Source organism: Salmo salar, chromosome 21, assembly GCF_965601325.2.
Source record: "Salmo salar chromosome 21, fSalSal1, whole genome shotgun sequence".
NCBI classification, from domain to species: Eukaryota; Metazoa; Chordata; class Actinopteri; order Salmoniformes; family Salmonidae; genus Salmo; species Salmo salar.
In genome coordinates, this window is record NC_138311.1 from 20912814 (window position 1) to 20918813 (window position 6000).

Genomic DNA, 6000 nt, shown 5'->3' on the forward strand with positions numbered 1-6000 from the left:
TATCGATGGCTATTCCTCAGGGACAGGTAGACCCTGCGCTCCCTACGCCCATGCACTCCACACTGCAGCCCCGGCCATCCCCCACGCTTCTGGCTCACCTCTCCCTGACCCAGCCTCCCAGGCAGACAGACTGCTGGGCAGGCCTGGCAATTACCCATAGTTTTTTCTCTCTCTCTCTCTCTCTCTCTCTCTCTCTCTCTCTCTCTCTCTCTCTCTCTCTCTCTCTCTCCCAGACAAAAACAACAATGTTTGTTTATGTACTAGCATTCAGTGTAGATATTTAACACATGGAATGCAAAATGCAGCTATACGTGGCTTGATAATTGGCTCTTTTTTCAATAGTCTATAACAGCTTCCACCATTCCAGCTCTTCCTCTCCTCTCTCCTAGGTCTGTACTGCAGTATTTCTGGCCTTGGGTGGGCAGCGGCAACTTTCCCCAATTACACTAACTCCTCCTCCTCAAGGCCTGGGCAGGGCCAGCCAGCCTCTGACTCTGGGATGAACACACCCACGCAACAAAACAAGTGAGCCGGGCCTCATTCAAACACACACACACACACACACACACACACACACACACACACACACACACACACACACACACACGCACACACACACACACACACACACACACACACACACACACACACACACACACACACACACACACACACACACACACACACCTCTGAGCTGGGCTTCTCTATCATCCTTTTAGACACACACAACCACACACCACAAAGTCAAGCCTCTCTCTATGTATCTTAAGCACACGCACACACAACCACAAGCCTCTCTCTCTCTCTTACTCACTCCCTCACTCAGTCACTCACACATATGCACACAGAGACACACATCCACATTCATACTCCCACATGCTTGTAGACATGCCTCACACCCTCTCCATCTCTCTCTCCCTCCATCTCTCTCTCTCCCTCCCTCCCTCTCTCTATCCCAGCTGCCAGAGACCCTGTTAATCTACTGACCCGTCTCCCCATCAGCCAAGTCCTCCTCGCCTTCCTTATTACAAAACCCCCGCACACACACCTACACACTCTGGCAGGGTCTGTGTGTGTGTATGTGTCAATGAGTGGGAGGTGAACGGCAGTGTGTGTGACTGGGTGTGACTGAGTGAGAAAACACTAAGTTTGTTTTAAAGCGGGCATTGGAGCTTTGTGTGTGTGTGTGTGTGTGTGTGTGTGTGTGTGTGTGTGTGTGTGTGTGTGTGTGTGTGTGTGTGTGTGTGTGTGTGTGTGTGTGTGTGTGTGTGTGTGTGTGTGTGTGTGTGTGTGTGTGTGTGTGTGTTCTTGCGTGTTTGTGTCTGTGTTTGTGTTCATGGTGCAAAAGGGACTGAGGGCATATGCACCATATGTCTATGAGTGTGATATATGTGACGGAATTGTAGGGAATTTTTGTGCTTGCAAGCAGCACATCTGTGGGAGTGTGTAGGTCTCAGTTTATGTGTGTAATGTGTGCAAGCGTGGGCAGGTATGTACGTACACAGAAGTGTTGTTATGTATGTGTGTGTGGGTAGATGACTGGTTCACATGGGTGTTTAGTGAAGGGTGTGAATGTCTTTGCGAGTGCATGTATGTGCAAGCGTGGGCAGATCCTTGCGCCTGGGTGTGTATTGTGTGTGTGTGTTTGCATGCGGGTTGGGGTGTCTGGCATCCAAAGATAAGAGTGCTGGGGACTTGGAACAAACTAAGCGTCATTCCCAGCTCTCCCAGCTTACTTTCCCATAGCCGCTCAGTCAGGGTCAGAGGGTTCTCATCTGCTCTGGTGAATACTAGTTTCCACCAGGGAAAGAACTGCACTTTAAAGGGGAAATTTAGAGTTGCTACGTCCATTTTTGGACTACATATTTACCCATTGATGCTTGAAGAATATAACTTTTGAATGCCTTAGAATGAGCTTAGTTCAACTATCACACCACATCAGAACCGAAAATATAAGCTTGTTTTACTCGGTTTATAAATATTGTAAATGTAAACAAACATTATTTTGCCTCAAAAACTAACTATGTTAAAACTATAATTGTGATATCATGGTCAGTCCTTGCATCTATAGCTCGGTCTATGAATTTGAGAGTGGTTACATTTCTCCAAGCCCATCCTTCAGCTTTTTCCAAAAGAGAGGCAGGGTGGTCACTTTGTTAATGTTTCAACTGAAAATTAGTTTCCATTGTCCTTTGTCCTGAGGTTAACTACCTTAGTGGAAAGGTGGTACAAGATCATTGTGTGAAGAATTGGGAAAACCAACCTGTATGTTTATGTAGTGACCAATCTTGCCAATCTGTTTTTGTACTTACTGGTATATCCAAATGTGGTTTATTTGTGCAAGTGTTCAGTTATATTCTGTTATTGATCAGTTATATAGTTGTAAAACAGTTTTACAGTTCATAGAGTTTAATCTTAGATAGGACTGTGGGGACAACACGTTCTATGTGCAAATGTCACAAAGTAAACAGTTTAACTTCCTGTGTGTGAGTGGTCTGTCTGTCTGTCTGTCTGTCTGTCTGTCTGTCTGTCTGTCTGTCTGTCTGTCTGTCTGTCTGTCTGTCTGTCTGTCTGTCTGTCTGTCTGTCTGTCTGTCTGTCTGTCTGTCTGTCTGTCTGTCTGTCTGTCTGTCTGTCTGTGTGTCTGTGTGACGCACATAGGGCTCTCACGATAATAGACCGTTAATTAACATAAACACATTTAGCATGTCCTGGCTTCGACACACTGATGCAGACCTTTCGAACATCTACATTTTAAAAAGTCCAATAACTCCATGTAATATAGCCTACACCTTCACAATAAATCCATTATTTATTTTAGACAGGTCTAAAGAAACATGATATGAAGAAAATGTAGTCTATTTCAGATCAGAAAAGCATACTCTGAGTTATCATTATGTTAGGTCCTCATCTGGCTATGCCATATGGCTGTGGGCTACACTAATTAATTTAGCAGACAAGATTTACGTAGAATTCCGTGGCATTATTTTATATTCTTTAATAGTATGAAGAATACAATTGAACAAAGATGAATAAAATAGAAAGGATATTTTCTCCAAACGATTTGAGGGAGTGCACACATACTGTGTTGAGCGGTTAACAAAGAAATAGGTATTCCTATATGCTTAATTTAGAGTTATTCATCAAACTTTAGTTGTTCTACAAACGTTGGGCTATATGTTTGAATTTTTAATACATTGTAAGGCTGCATGATGCAACTTTAATGATGATTTGAAAAAAGTTGCATTAAAGGCATGAACTCTGCTTTGTTTTTTGCACAGAGTGGCCTCACTTTTGCACAGCACTTGACTTGAATTTCCCAGCGGCATCCCCTTTGTGTGGCCGTAATGCCCCATAAAAAAATGCATGCCTTTTGCGGCCAGTGGCCATTGTGACCTTGAGCTGAATATAATAATTATAATTTCCTTCTCCCTGAGTGCTGCGTGCTCCGGAACACCTCTCACTCACATGGCTCTCCATCATATGATCGGGTATTTCTCACAGGCTACAAGTGAAGACAGACACATCAGGGACGCAACTGTGCGCGTTCTTATCCATTTCCGAGGTGCATATTGTAGATATTGGAAGAACTGTTCACATTTACTTTTCATCAGCTAACAAGATGAGTAGGCCTAACGAACAGCAAAAGCACTAGCCTATGTCAATCTACTATCCCCCATATTACAAATGTTGAACTATTTAATTCTGTGTGAGAAATAAATATTCCAAACATAATCTAGGACAGTTGTGGGATGCAATAGATCCCAATTTAATACACCCACTAGCAGCAAAAACACTTTTTTACACAATGAGCAACAGATCAGAACGTTTAGCTTAAAAGGTTGCTAAACTACTAGGCTATTTCTTCACATTATAATCGCAGCAATGCACACACGGCAATAGTCTATCGTCGCAAATGTTCCATTAGCAGGAAAACACCATTATCGAAAGTGACCGCAAATGTGATTATGCATTTAATGCTTTTATTATTATATCTTCCCCACAACTTGATACTCACGCGCTGCTTATGTATGCCAGTTAGCTGCTACTGTCACACCCTGGTGTTTCACCTGTCCTCGTTATTGTCTCCACCCCCTCCAGGTGTCGCTTGTTTTCCCCAGTGTATTTATCCCTGTGTTTCCTGTCTCTCTGTGCCAGTTCATCTTGTACATTTCAAGTCAACCAGCGGTTTTACCCGTACTCCTGCCTTTGCGATTCTCTTTTTTCTAGTCCTCCCGGTTTTGACCCTTGCCTGTTCTGGACTCTGTACCTGCCTGCCTGACCATTCTGCCTGCCTTGACCATGAGCCTTTCTGCCACTCTATACCTCCTGGACTCTGATCTGGTTTTGACCTTTTGCCTGTCCATGACTATTTTCTTGCCTACTCCTTTTGGATTATTAAACATTGTAAGACTCCAACCATCTGCCTCCTGTGTCTGCATCTGGGTCTCGCCTTGTATCATGATATCTACACCCCTTGTAAAGCAGTTTAATATACTTAATTTGAAGCTATACTCATTTTGTAAAGAGAAGAAATATCCTTAATGTTAGGAAAGTTGAGAAATAAATATAGTAGGCCTAGCCTATAGAAAGCTGATGGGATCCTCCTCTTTTTAATAGAGGCCATCACTCTTCTCACGCAATTGCATAGCCTATAGAAATGTTGCGCAGCATGAGCTCATAGGCTCTCATGAAGTGTTTGATTAGATTTACAATAACATTTTCATTGATGTCAGAGTAATTAGAGACAATAGAGTGCTGAGTACCAGGCAGTTAGCAAGTTTGGTAGGCTACTAATGACCATCAGCAGCATCAGAGCTTGGAGAAGCCTAATTACCATGACTAAATGGTCACGTGGAATTTGACTACCTTCATGACTTGTGACCGCCGGTTTGGCGGTAATTAGGTCACCATAACAGTCCTAGACACACACACATTACAACGTTGTGTTTGTTTTCTGATGCATTATATACTGAACAAAAATATAAACTCAACATGCAATAATTTTACTGAGTTACAGTTCATATCAGGAAATAAATTGAAATAAATTCCTTAGGCCCTAATCTATGGATTTAACATGACTGGGAATAAAGATATGCATCTGTTGGCCAAATACACCTGCCAACGTCTCTAAAATGACATTGGAGTCAGCTTATGGTAGAGAAATGAACAGTCAATTATCTGGCAACAGCTCTGGTGGACATTCCTGCAGTCAGCATGCCAATTGTACGCTCCCTAAAAACTTGAGACATCTGTGGCATTGTGTTGTTTGATAAAACTGCACATTTTAGAGTGGCCTTTTGTCCCCAGCACAAGGTGCACCTGTGTAATGATCGTGCTGTTTAATAAGCTTCTTGATATACCAGACCTGTGAGGTGGATGGATTAATGCTCACTAACAGGGATGTAAAACAAATATTTGCACAACCTTTTAGAGAAATAAGCTTTTTGTGCGTGTGAAAAAATGTCTGGGATCTTTTATTTCAGCCCATGAAACATGGGACCAATTTACATGTTTTTAAGTTATGATAGCAAATGAACTTTTCCCCCAACATGCTCTACAGTGTTTTTGCATGTACATTGAGTGATTCATTGATTCATCTTATGCTATACAAATATAACATATGTACATTTTTTTTAACACATTTTTTGCTCCTGTATTGAAATGGTTGTTCCAGTTTCAATGGCTTAGGTCACAGTCATTATGAATAACGATTGCGGGCAGTGGTGTAAAGTACTTAAGTAAAAATACTTTAAATACTACTTAAGTAATTTTGTGGGGTATCTGTACTTTACTTTACATTTTTATATTTGTGACAACTTTTACTTTTACTTCACTACAATCCTAAAGAATATGATTGACTTTTTACTCCATACACTGAAAAGTACTTGTTACATTTTGAATGCTTAGCAGGACAAGAAAGGGGTCCAATTCACACAATTATCAAGAGAAAATGTCTGGTCATCCCTTCAACCTCTGATCTGGCGGACTCACTAAACAC

At 41.9% G+C, this 6000-nt stretch overlaps 1 long non-coding RNA gene across 1 annotated transcript in view; it reads left to right on the top strand.

Annotated features, from left to right (window-relative positions):
• The window catches only part of LOC106581924 (uncharacterized), a 13009-nt gene extending 8531 nt beyond the window's left edge, over positions 1-4478 (top strand). Inside the window, exons 2-3 of the long non-coding RNA XR_014382013.1 lie at positions 390-525; positions 4230-4478. This is a non-coding gene — a long non-coding RNA (uncharacterized LOC106581924). The remainder of the gene's footprint in view (positions 1-389; positions 526-4229) is intronic.
• Positions 4479-6000: the final 1522 nt, after the last annotated feature.